Raw genomic sequence first — 12,565 nt, 5'->3', positions numbered from 1 at the left:
CTCTCTGTGTTCTCTGTAAGTTTTCAGTCAGAGTCAGTCTGCCTCAGCTGTGAGCAGAGTCAGTATGGAATCTCAGCCAAACTGTTTGGAACCATGTTGTTTATGAAGAAGTTTATTTTAACTTAGTAAAGCTCTTATTCTTTCACTTAAAAACTCTGCATTATTAATTTACGCTGCGCATCAGTCTACACAGGTCCCAAGAGCATAGCTGTCAAGGTTTCCCTTTTTTTAAGGGAAATTCCCTTATTCCGAACAGGACTCCTTGCAAGAAAAGGGAAAAGTTGATAGCTAGATGTCCACAGGCTGCTCTCTACATAGCTTGGTGACTAAAAAGCTGTGTGCAAGACACAGGCAGGCTTGTATGCAAGCATTTTGAGGGCAGTGGAAGCTGAGGGTCCTGCTCCATTTGCTTTTTATCTGTTTGGCTGCTGCAAATTAGAGAACAGACATCTGAAAGCAAGAAGCAAAATATTCTCCGGATCAATATCTTCGTCTTGAATGTGTCAACAACCCTGGGTAGAAAAGTGTCCAGTTTTCACTTGCAGTTGTAGTGTACTGCGGACTTTGATCTAGCCTCCGGGAGTGTGGAGGGGCATTTTAAATATACCCAGAAGATAATGCTAACTCTTGCATGAGACAGACCTTAGCAGGAACACTCAGGATGGAACAAAATCTGTCAAGTTGACCACATGTGTTACACACACATCTTAAGCAAAAAGGGGAGGAAACATAAACTGGAGGTTGCCAATTCAACTGGAAAGAGGCAGGGTGGTGTAGTGGTTGTAGTGCAGGTCCTGGTCATCGAGCTTGCCTAGTGCTGTGCACAGAATGCTGAAGAATGCCTGATGACCAGCTGATTGCTAGAGCTTCTGTGCACAGCGCTATGCAAAAGCAGTCACCTGACACCAGGGAGTTGCCGCATGATTGACAGGTGGGCCCACCTGTCATACCTGTCTCAACGGGGAATAATAGAATCATAGTTGGAAGGGACCACGAGGGAGATAAGGATCCAGCCCAAGTTTGATCCAGTCCCCCCCCCCCACCTAGAACAGGGTGCAAATTCCAGCCATTAAGTTAAACTATAGAACTTGGACGACTTTAATAGAGGACTGAACAAATTCACAGTGGCCTTGCCTCCATAGTCAGAAGCAGCAATGCTTCTGAATACCAGCTGCAGGAAACCACAGGACAGGAGAGTTTTTGAGTTCGGATTCTGATTGCTGGCGTCCCAGAGGTGTCTGGGTAGCAACTGCCGTTACAAGATGCTGGACTAGATGTCTATGGGCCTGATCTATCAGGACTCTTATGCTCTTATGGGTGTCTCTTTCAATCTTACCTACTTCACAGAATTGTTGTTAAGATGAAATGCAGGAGCAGGAGAAGCATTCATGCCACTTTTGGGTTTCATGGAGGAAAGATAGGATAGAAATGTAACAAGGACAAGGGCCAGCCAAAGGGCAACATACATGTCCGCTTGGTTGGGGATGTGAAGTGGGTATAGAAGCAGACTGGGCCAACCTTCCTTCGCTTCCTGCTGCATGGGTTCTCATCCCCCTCCAGACTCCAGCACAGGTGAAAACCACAATGAATTATTCAGATCAAAGAGACAAGCTGGTGGGGCAGACCATGTGCCACAAAGCTGGTACAGTAGATGAATTTCTTGCCTGTAAGTCATCGATGGCACCATGGTATCTTCTGCCATTTCTACAACAGGACACAGAAACTTCTTTCCCTATCGTGCATGTGCTTTCTCTCTCACTCTCTCAACAGAAAAAGAGGGACGAAGTTGGAGAATGCAAAGCAATGTCAATACCCAGATGGCTATGGGATGCGTCAGCGCTGTCATGAGGTTGACAAACAAGCCAGAGATGACAGTTTGCTAGAAGGCAGAGGCTGCATACGAATGCTCCATCCATGATGCCAGAACACAGTGAAGGAAAAAGAGACTCCTGGTATCAGAACTGCTGTGCAGGAATCCCACCAAGGGGACAGAATCGAGCTGAGGCTGTCTTGGTCTGTTGACTCAACTGTTAAAACTATAATGGAACTTGGTTAGCAATGCTTGCTGCTCAGGGAACAGCTAACACAATAACATTAGAAAGGCTGCTGGAACCAGGCCAGTGACCCATCTAGTCCAGCATCCTGTTCTCACAATGGCCAACCAGATGCTCCCCTGGGAAACCTGCAAGCAGGACTCAAGTGCAATAGCCCTCTCCCTTCCTGCGGTTTCTAGCAACTGTATTCAGAAGCATTACTGCCTCCGAGCGTGGAAGCAGAGCAAAACGATTGTGGCTGGTAGCCACTGATAGCCCTCTCCTCCATGAGTTGGTCAAATATTTTTTTCAAAGCCATCTAGGCTAGTGGCCACCACTGCCTCCTGTGGGAGCAATTTCTGGACTGCCCAAACCAAGTGTCACATGAGTGACAGAAGAAAATAAAAACCAAAAATCATCTTGTGGCACTTACAGATTGAACAGAATTTATTAGGGCACAAACTTTCATGGGCTATACCTCTCCTTCATCCGATGGAAGGAAATAAGAATATCCTTGCTGGATGAGACCAAGGACAAGAGCATTCTGTTCCAAACACAGAACAGATAGATGACTCTCTGGAAGCCCATAAGCATGACAGCGTAAGAAGAGCCCTGCAACTGGATGAGGCCAAAGGCCCATCTAGTCCAGCATCCCATTTTGAAAGTGGGCACAGCACTCTCCCCACTTGCCATTCCCAACAACTGGGGTTCAGGGGCATAGTTCCTCTTAAAACAAATGAAAGCTGGGAATCTAGGAATTATGGTTCATCCAGATGGAGGGGGCACCTTCCCCCTTTGCCTGTTCTCCCAGTGAATGCCTACGCAACCTGATGATTAAGCCCCTTTAAGCCCCAGTTTTAGTGCAGTACTTGGGTTAGACCCTTGGGCAACCCTGGAGAGCACTATTCCCATTTTACATATTGCAAGCTGAGTCTGAGAGATAGTGGCATGCTTATGGACATTCTACATAGAAACACATCCATGGAGTTTAAGGCAAGGATTTTGCAGGGGAGGCCTGGAACGGTTGCTCTGCAGGGCTGCAGTTGGGGCTGGTAATCTTTGTGAGCCAAGATTTATTTTCTTTAATCGACCACATAGACAGGGATCTCCTCTAGGCAGCTATCTCATTTCCCTATGAAAAATGGTGCATATGGCTAAAAACATGCACATTTCTCTGATATCCTAATGAAATTGTATTCATCCTGCACTGCAAAAGTCAATTTATCTGATGATGCAGCAGCAGCAAATAATGGGTGGAGCTGACAAACAGGTACGCTTGGAAAATTATTTTTTCTCTGCTCTCCAAATAAGCATATTACTTTGATGCCAAGTTGCATCAATATTGCAGTCTTTTCTTTTTTTGCTTCTTTCACATATCACCGGTTCCTTTGGTTTCTGCAGTTACAGCTTGATGGGCAACCAATGAATCAACTGACCTGTTTTCAGCACTAATTGATCATGGTTTGCCATTCCACTTGCTCCTTCCACTCCATTTGCCTGTTTAATACCCACTTCAGGAATGAGAAATATTCCCCGAGTCGCTGAGGCTTGCTGACAAAAGGACCATGAGCTATACATGGCTGAGGCTTTTCAACTTTCCCATTAAACCTCTGTGCAGAACCAAAAAGGTTGCAGATCTGCAAAAGGCTAGAGTACTAAGAGGGATGACGAGAGGCAGAAACAAAAACCCCGCTCCTCTTTTTTCTGGGAATGTCCTCCCCCCACCACACCACCTTGGCTCAATGTAAGTTCTTAGGAATTAAGGGGGTGGAGAGAGGAGGTTGGCAACGAGTGGGCGCCCGCTTTGGTGCATATGGCATGCTCTGGGACCGGTAGATCATTCTTGTGTTGATGGCAAAGCCTATTTTTACTGTGTTTTTTTGCCTTCTGTGCTCAAATGAAGCAGCCTCGCACAAGTCCTACCCTCCACAGCAGCAGCAAACAAGCTTCTCCATCTTCTATGTGACAATCCTTCAGTTATTTGGAGATGGCTATCGTATCTCCTCTCTGTCTCCTTTTTGCTAAGCTAAACATACCCAACTCCTGCAACCGTTCTTCATAAGGCTTGGTTCCCGGATCATCTTTTGCCCACACTCCAGCTTGTCAACATCCTCCTTAAAATGTGCCCAGAACTGGACACAAGACTCCAGGTGTGATCTGGCCAAGGCAGAATAAAGCAGTACTATTACTTCCCATGGCCAGGACACTATACTTCTGTGGATGCAGGCAGAATAACACTGGGAAGGGGGTGGGGCGGTGTTTGCTGCTGCATCACATTGTTACCTCATGTTAATTTTGCGGTCTACTAAGAACACTAGATCCTTTTCACATGTATTGCTGTCAAGCCAGGTTCTCCCCATCCAGCTTAGGGTAAGCAAATAAGTGTTGGCTGTAGAGAGAGGATTCTGCTTGGGTGTGAGGGAAGGGCAGTTAGGCAGGGTTGTTAGTCCCTAGTACATACATCTATAAATACATGCACACACATATAGCCTCCCTGCACACCAGGGTGGTCCAACCTCTCAGACCAAGTGGGCTGAACACTGAATTAAGTTTCCATATCATAAATCAAGGTAGTTAATATTATTTAATATACACTACTAATATATTAAATTAATATTAAATCCTACAGAAGCAGAAAAGGCAACTCACCCTTTCTTCCTCCCTCCCCTTGTTCTTTCCCAGTGTTGAATCTGGGGTCAGAACTACAAATTGTAACATCAGATTGGAATTCCAGATGGTGCCTTCAGGACTTGGAGCAAGTCTCAGTTCATCGATTCCATGTGCTGAGTACGGTATCTGTTCTGACTGCAGCCCTGACTCCATTCCCAACACAACATTAATGCAGAACAAATTGAGACATATCCTCTCAATAATTAATTCCAAGATTGCCCAAGATTTGTGGGCGAAGAGGGGCCAGGGCTCCAACACCAGTCAACAATATAGGAGCAAAACCATTAGCAGTGTATGAAGCTAGGAAGGAACTCAGAACAAGAGAGAGCCATATATTTATAAGTGGAATGGGGGGGGGGCAGGATACATAGCACAGCATAACATTTGCACCCCTACTTAAGCAGGAACCTCATTTAAGTCTCTGGGGCTTGCTTCTGAGTCACAAACAAGCTCAGGTCTTAAGCACTGTCACCACTTCAGCTAAGAGTCTCCCACCCCACCTGACTTCCAAACACCCCCCCCCTTTGAGTTCAACTGTGAAGGGGAATTCTCCTCAGCCAACCGCCTCCCAGAAAAAGTCAGGAAGATCCTAATAATTCTGGCATCACAGGACACCCCCCGAGCCCACCTCAAAAAGGGACAGCCCTGTTTAACCCTCCCTCAAATTCTGCGAGGGGACTCTATTTACCACAGGCAATCCTCCCCCCATAAAGTCACTCTGCCCTTCCAAGTCCCCCCCAGTGACACCCTGCATTTCCTCCTCGCTCACCCCATCCTGTTATCTGCCACCTGCTCGACTTTGGTCTCCTCAGTGGCTGGCTTCTTTTTATGTGTGGGCAGCAGCAGCAGCAACCCCATTCCCTCAAGGCCACTGCCACGCTCCTTGGTCACCATGCTGCATGAGGCATGAGTCTGACCTCGCCAGCAACTCCTCCCAGCAGTCAGCAGAGGGACACGTCAGAGCTAAAGGTGGCAGTCGCCATAAGACATGTGCAGGTGCCGCCTCTTTCTCCTTTCCCTGCCTGGGCGCCGGCAGCCACTAGGAAAGTGTGTCTTCTCTTTAGCAAGGGAAGAAGAGACGGCAGATGGGAGCTGCAGCTGGCTTTTACCTATCATGCATTGCTGCTGAGGGCTGCCAAAAAAAGGTGACCCTTGAGCCACATGTTGGACCACCCTGCTGCTCACAATAAAGTAATACATCAGCACGACCACCAACCTAGGATCCTTCTGCTTAACATGCCATGTTTTCTATATACAGGGAGCATTTTACATGGAGGAGCATTCAGGGCTTATCCACACTTATCTTTTGTCTACATTTCCTAGGCATGTTCTATGCTTTAAAGCTTCACTTCGAAGCATCCCTTTTTTTGCTCCAGGGCTTCCTCCATGAAAACTCACTCTTTACTGCTAAATTGGAGCAAACAGCAATCCATGGAAAACCTGTGCAATTAGTTGAACTTTAGCTTTAAAGACCAGGTTTTTGCAGGGAAAGCTCTTGGTTTGCAAAAAAAAAAAAAAGAGCCCTCTGGCACAGAGCTTTAAAGCTAGCAGACCTTTGCCTGGAAAGCGCTACATGTGGCTAAGCCCACAGACAAGCAAACCCATTTCCTTCCCCAGTGATTCAGCCCAATATGAGTTGAGTCACATGGTTCCCTTAGTTCCTTCCATACAGAACAACCAGTTCTATCAGAACTCCAGTCCTGTGGATCATATTCACCATGAGTGCATTGCAGAGAGCACTCCCATGCAATCCCCCCCCCCCCCGTTTAATTAAAAGCAGCCGCAGAGGCATGAATAAAGCAATCCCATTAACAAATTCCAAAGCTGGGGCTGTGCAAATAAGGAGACTCTGCGAAGTTAAAATGTAAGCAACATAAGAAAAATGTCAGAAAAAACCCAACAATTTTTCATTTCTGCAGCCGGGTCATTTGTTGGAAATGTTAAGTATGGCTTGCAGATGATAACTAAGTTGACTGCCCTTTGCGGCATTCCCTCCTTTGCCCCTTAGTGCCCAGAATTTGCATTTTAGTATAGTTTAAGAAAATCACTCGAACATGACTCTCATTTGACTTCAGAAGAAGAAACGCGAATAGGCACGGCCTCATTTGCTGAAGTCTCCATTGCAATAAAGCTGTGAAGAGGGGCTGTTCTGGAAGGATCATGTGGAGCTGAAGATCAAAGGTGCCAGAGAGGTTGAGTGGTGCCTTTATGACAAAGTTTTAAGACTGTCAACAGGCAACTCTGCCAGATCACTGCCCCACTTGATGAAACATGCCTACTTTAGCACAAGCAACCCCTCCAAACCTCCACTGTTAATATTAGGAAAATGTGAGCTCAGCTCATACAAAGCTGCCTTCAACAGAGTCAAGCTACTGGGTCCATCTTGCCAAGATGGGCTACTCCAGCCTTCACCAACCTGGAGCCTGCAAGTGTGGTGTCATCATTAGAGTGCTGGACCAGAACCTAGAAGACCCGGGTTCCAAGTCCTCACTCAGCCCACAAAGCTCACTGGGTGACCTTGGGGATAAAATGTAGACAAGAAGAAGTTTCATGCAACCTTGAGCTCCTTGTGGGAAAGGTGCAATATAAATGCAATAAGTTATAATAAATAAACAGTTTTTGGATTACAGCTTCCACCACCCTCACTAGCGGTTGTGCTGACTAGAGCTGGTGGGAACTGCAGTCCAAAGCACCTGGTGAGCACCAGGTTGGGGAAGGCTGCTCTTAATACAATAACAGCCCCTGACAGTTTGGCGACACAGAAACTATTTTACAGTCTTTTGCAAATACCTTTGATTCTCTGCGGCAGAACATCCAGCCACAATAGAAGCCAGCCGAGTGCAGAGAGGCAGGCCTAGTAGAAGGAAAAGCTACGTAGGAAAAAAAGGCCTTCTGATGTTATTATTTCTATGATTATCATATATATTGGTATTTGTGTCACAGAGTAGCATAAGAAAGAAGCAGGTTGCTGCCCCGATGAATGTACAACCTAAATTTAGAACATGTTTGTGTGCATCTACAATCAAAAAGGGAGAGAAGGGAGAACCAAGGGTAAGAAGAGATGAATTAATGAAAGTCAATGCAGTTTCATGTATTTAAAAGAACACAAATCATTTTTCTTTTCCAGTTGTAGATTAGGACTAAGGGAGTCTTCGCCAGCCTGGTGCCTTCTAGACATTGTATACTTTTTTATTTGTCCATTTCTATCCCACTTTTCCTCCAAGGAGCTCAAGATGGTGTACGTGGTACTCCCCCCTCCCCGTTTTATTTGCCCTACAGCCCTGCAAGGCAGGCTGGGCTGAAGACAGTGAGCTTTGTGGCTAAGTGGGGATTTGAACCCTGGTTTCCCAGGTCCTAGTTCAACACTATAACCACCGCATCACACAGGATCTCAGTGCTGGCTATGGCAGAAGGGAGCTGTAGTCCAAACCCCAGAAGGCACCTGGTTGGCGAGGGCTCAACTAAGGGATGAAGCTAAAATCCATGGAAGGATGTGGGATTTGAGGAAGGATGTGAAGGAGAGGAAATATTTGGCCCTTAGAGTTGGTCTTGGAAGGATTTCCAAACAGAAGGATCTAGGAGGGCTATTGGGTGGAAGAGACACCCACTCCCATACCCTCTAACATGCCACCAAGTGAAATCAGGACGTGTGTCTTCTGGGGCCACGGTCCTGCATACATATGGGGGGGGGCTATGCTCTTCTTGCATGGGACTCATGCAAGAAGAGCATAGCCCCCCCATATGTATCTTTAGGGGCCATGCTCTCATGGGAGCCAAGTGACTCATGCGAGAGCATGATCCCCTAAAATGGGCATCTTTGGAGTCCATGCTCTCATGCAAGCCAAACAAGACATCCCAGGAGCTAATCAGAAGCCAATATGGCTCCTGTAAATCTGGATGTCCAACTTTAAGTAGTATGAAATCCCATGGCTTTCACCCTGGTAAGCATGCCAAGACCCTTGGCTCATCTAAATCCCAGTTGGGCCTGCTTCAAACATCTGGGCTTGAGGCTTACCTTGCCTTGATCTAGGTCCTACGAAGGTCACTCACACCCCAGTCTGTTGAATGCAGAGGTGCCTGCCAAAAAGGCAAACCTAGGCACTAGCATCTGGCTCCAGGATGCGATGAAAGTTCCACCTGCAGGAAGGAAAGAGGAAGACCTCTCAGTAAGTTCAGAAAACTCTTTGTAGGGCACAAAGTTTGGGGAAAGAAAGGGAGAGATTTGCCCTCCATGCTGCCCCCTGTTCATTTTTTGACTGGATTCTCATGCATGCCCCACACATTTCAGAACCACCATAAATTCTCTCCCCATTAGCTGGCAAAAAAGCCACATGAAAGCCACAAAATAAAGACTTTGCCCCATCGCCAGTTGCAGTCACCACTTATCTATTTTGCTTCTTAACCAAGCCAGGTAAATGAAATGCTCACTTTTCAAAGATGGTGTTGTGCACAAAGGGAGAGGGGCTTTAGCTCACTTCCCTCTGCAGCACATGCAGAAACTGCAGAACCCACTATTAGTCTTGAGAGCTCAATCTGTCAGAGCCTGTCTTTGCATGGAGGGGAAGTCCATAACTCAGCCCATGGGTTGAGACCCACTGGCTCCCCTCACCTGGTTTAGCTGACTGGTGGAAGCCATTCTAAGGGTGTGACCACTGTCACATGCTGACAGCTTCTAGGAGTCCCAGGTGAGAGCTGAGTGGAGGCTGGGGACCAAAAGTGGGCAAACCACCCCAGAAGGCCTCAACTAGAGCCAGGGCTTTTTCGGCTGCGGCTCCAACCTGGTGGAATGCTCTGTCACAAGAGACAAGGACCCTGCAGGACTTGACATCTTTCCGCAGGGCCTGCAAGACAGAGCTGTTCCACCTGGCATTTGGTCAGGGCGCAGCCTGACCCCCTCCTCTGGCAATCTTTACAAAGCTTTAGTTTATGGTTGCCATCAATTTTGATTTTAATTCATTTTTATAATGTTTTATAATGTCACACTGTTTTAATGTTGTTAGCCGCCCTGAGCCCGGCTTCGGCTGGGGAGGGCGGGATATAAATAAAATTTATTATTATTTATTATTATTATTATTATTATTATTATTATTATTAAGGAGCACCACGTGTCCTCCACCAGAGGAACTACACTTCCCCTAACACTTCTTAAACCCCAAATAATAACACTAATAATCAATTATTTTCTAAAACAAATATTCTGGCCTTTGAGCCTGCCCGCTCATTGTACTCATTAATCTGGATGTCATCATGCTGCCTTAAGGGACCAGTTTGCACATTTTACTGATTTTAGGAAGGTACTTTTAAGGCTGCCTTTTCCAATAGTTTGTTCAAGGTGGTGTCTAATAAGAAAATAAAGTATGAATAAATCATCCAACCTCATTAACAATGTATGAATTAACATGACAGAATGCTACAGCACAAAGATCTATCCACCCAAAGGCGAATGTGTAAATACTGAGTTTAAAGTACGCATTCCAGAAAGAAAGGAAGATGTGGAACACTTGTTTGCAAAGAAAACCTTTAACTTGTGCCTGGAATCTTACATGGTAAGGCTCTTCCAGGATATGCCCCCATGCTGGATGCAGCCGCCGGAGCTGGGAGATCCTGTGTGTTCAGATAACATAATTATAAGAGCCTCTTCGGGATTTCTGGTACCAGGTACTGTAATCACACAAGGGAGGGGGCTGTCGAGACAAGACCATGAGCTGTGTCTACACACACACACACACACACCAGTGTAGAGTGGGTTGCCAGTGCTGCTGCTGAAGTGCCCCCCGCCCCACTGTAGCCAAGCAGGGCCATGCTGTGCCACCTGCTCCAGGGGCCAGAGACCATCAGCAGCTGGCAGGGAGGGAAGGACAGGGAGCCAGGGATGTGGCCTGCCAGGATGTGCCCTCTCTCCAGTGTCCCTTTTCAATCAGCATGAAAAGGGAGCTTTTTCAGCCACTGAGAAGAGGTCTTCTCACCCTGTATGCTGATGGGAGCCAATCAAGGTGGAAGGAGGTGAGTCAGTCACTAAGGATGGGCTTCCAGGGTCACTCTGGAGAAGGTGCACAGAAAGACCACTGAGGAGTTGTTCTCTGTGCTCCAAAGCTGAGCATTTAGGTACACTGAAAACATAAGGTTCTTTCAGTTTCAAGAGAATGGTGTGCAAGTTATGTTATGTACAAAGGAGCTTCAAGGAAAACACAACTTGGCTTACCACTCTGAAAGAAGATATTAGAGCACTCAAAATCATTTCCCCATGTACATGCACAGAAAATAGATCTAGCTGAAAGGCAACACATGGAGATCTGCACTGATCATTGCAATGCATCTATTATTATTATTATTATTATTATTATTATTATTATTATTATTATTATTCTGCATAATCTTAGACGGTTGTATATCTTAGAAGGGGATTGTCACAGGAGCATGCCTGCCAATAATCACACAGGTCAAAGATGGAGTTAAGTCTTTACTAGCAAAAAACATGAACTCCACAGTCTTGGTTAAGTGTCAGGCCTAATGAGCAGAGCAGCTCATTCCCAGTGGTCTTCCTCCATGTAAATCAGTTGCCAACACCGAAAGTGCCTGCCTCCTTACCACGGCTTTCCTCAAGCAACTGGAGACTCCACCTGCAAGCAACTAACCTCTCTTCTGCCCTTTTCATGCCTCTTCTGGTTCTGGGAGACAAGGGGGCAGGGGAGCTCATCACAGCAGGAGGGGGAGACACTTGTGACCACCAGCCAGGCTCATCTCTGACTCTTGGCCTCCCTCCTCCCACTCTTCTGCTTCAGCTTCTGCCTCTGATTCTGGACTTCTCTCTGGCGCAGACTCTCCCAGTTCTCTAAGCCCTGTTACCACTTCAGCTTCTGGCACCTCCTCTTCCCAGTCTTCCCTCTCATCTCCCTCTGACCACTCAGCATTGTGCAGCTACCACTCCCCAGGCTCTGAGCCTTCTCCCCTTGAGGGTTCCCCAAATGGTTCTTCCTACAATTCTTCTGCATCCAACTAGTTCGTGACAGGGACATGGCTGTGAGGGGGAGTGGGTGGAGTATCATGAAGAGATCCTGCACTTCTGAATTTCCCAGTACACCAATGTCCCACACCTGAAGGTGAACCCTCCCTTTTTTTGCACCCAATTTACAAAATAGCCACACAGATGTGTAAAATTCTGCATGCTCCTTTAAAACCCACAGAAGCAGAAACTGGGAAAGGACTGTGCCCTTTCCATGCCGCACATTTCATCTGTGCTTGCCCTTTCAACTTGATAGCATTCATGTGCGGGTTTTTTATGTTCAGGAAGACAGAAACATAAAGAAGGAGAGCCTTCGCCCTTCACCCGAGGGTACAGATTGATATTTGCTTACAAGGGAGTGAATCTCTGAACTGGTAAAAGCAAAGGTTTAATTAATTAACGAGAAAAGCTGGCAGAGATATTTAAGAAGAGGCAATTATAAGAGTGGGAGCAATATTGTGGGAGAAAGTATACAGAAGAGAATTTGCATAAAACTTCTCTCTCTGTGTCTTTATAAGCATCATCTTGGAAATGAGCCCACTGAATGATAACTCCTTTGTGGGCACTTTCACAGGAAGCAGAACCGTTTCATGGGGTATTGATACCTCTGGGCTTGGAAGCACCTTACATATGCATTTTTTAAAAAGAAAAAATCAGTGATGGCCTGGATGGTTGCTTTACTCCAACCATGCACCCCCCCCATCCATTTTCTAGACAAGTCATAATAAGGCTGGTATTTCAAGAAGCCATACTACAGTGGTACCTCGGGTTAAGTACTAAATTCGTTCTGGAGGTCCGTACTTAACCTGAAACTGTTCTTAACCTGAAGCACCACTTTAGCTAATGGGGCCTCCTGCTG

General features: G+C 46.4%; 1 protein-coding gene across 13 annotated transcripts in view; it reads right to left on the bottom strand.

The window, feature by feature from the left end:
• Positions 1-12,565, bottom strand: part of LOC307208231 (5-hydroxytryptamine receptor 2A-like) — a 230,959-nt gene that overhangs the window by 85,063 nt on the left and 133,331 nt on the right. For 8 of the 13 annotated variants that reach the window (XM_079962826.1, XM_079962833.1, XM_079962835.1 and 5 more), the window contains exons 2-3: positions 8,719-8,840; positions 7,494-7,573 (exon numbers count right to left, since the gene is read on the bottom strand). The gene's annotated coding sequence lies outside the window, so the exon portion shown is untranslated. The remainder of the gene's footprint in view (positions 1-7,493; positions 7,574-8,718; positions 8,841-12,565) is intronic. The other 5 variants (XM_079962832.1, XM_079962834.1, XM_079962830.1 and 2 more) reach the window with 1 other exon arrangement.

The sequence above is a fragment of the Podarcis cretensis genome (assembly GCF_951804945.1).
Source record: "Podarcis cretensis genome assembly, chromosome: Z".
Classification (NCBI taxonomy): Eukaryota; Metazoa; Chordata; class Lepidosauria; order Squamata; family Lacertidae; genus Podarcis; species Podarcis cretensis.
The sequence above is the reverse complement of the archived record's forward strand: the minus strand, read 5'-3'. Positions and strand labels throughout refer to the sequence as shown.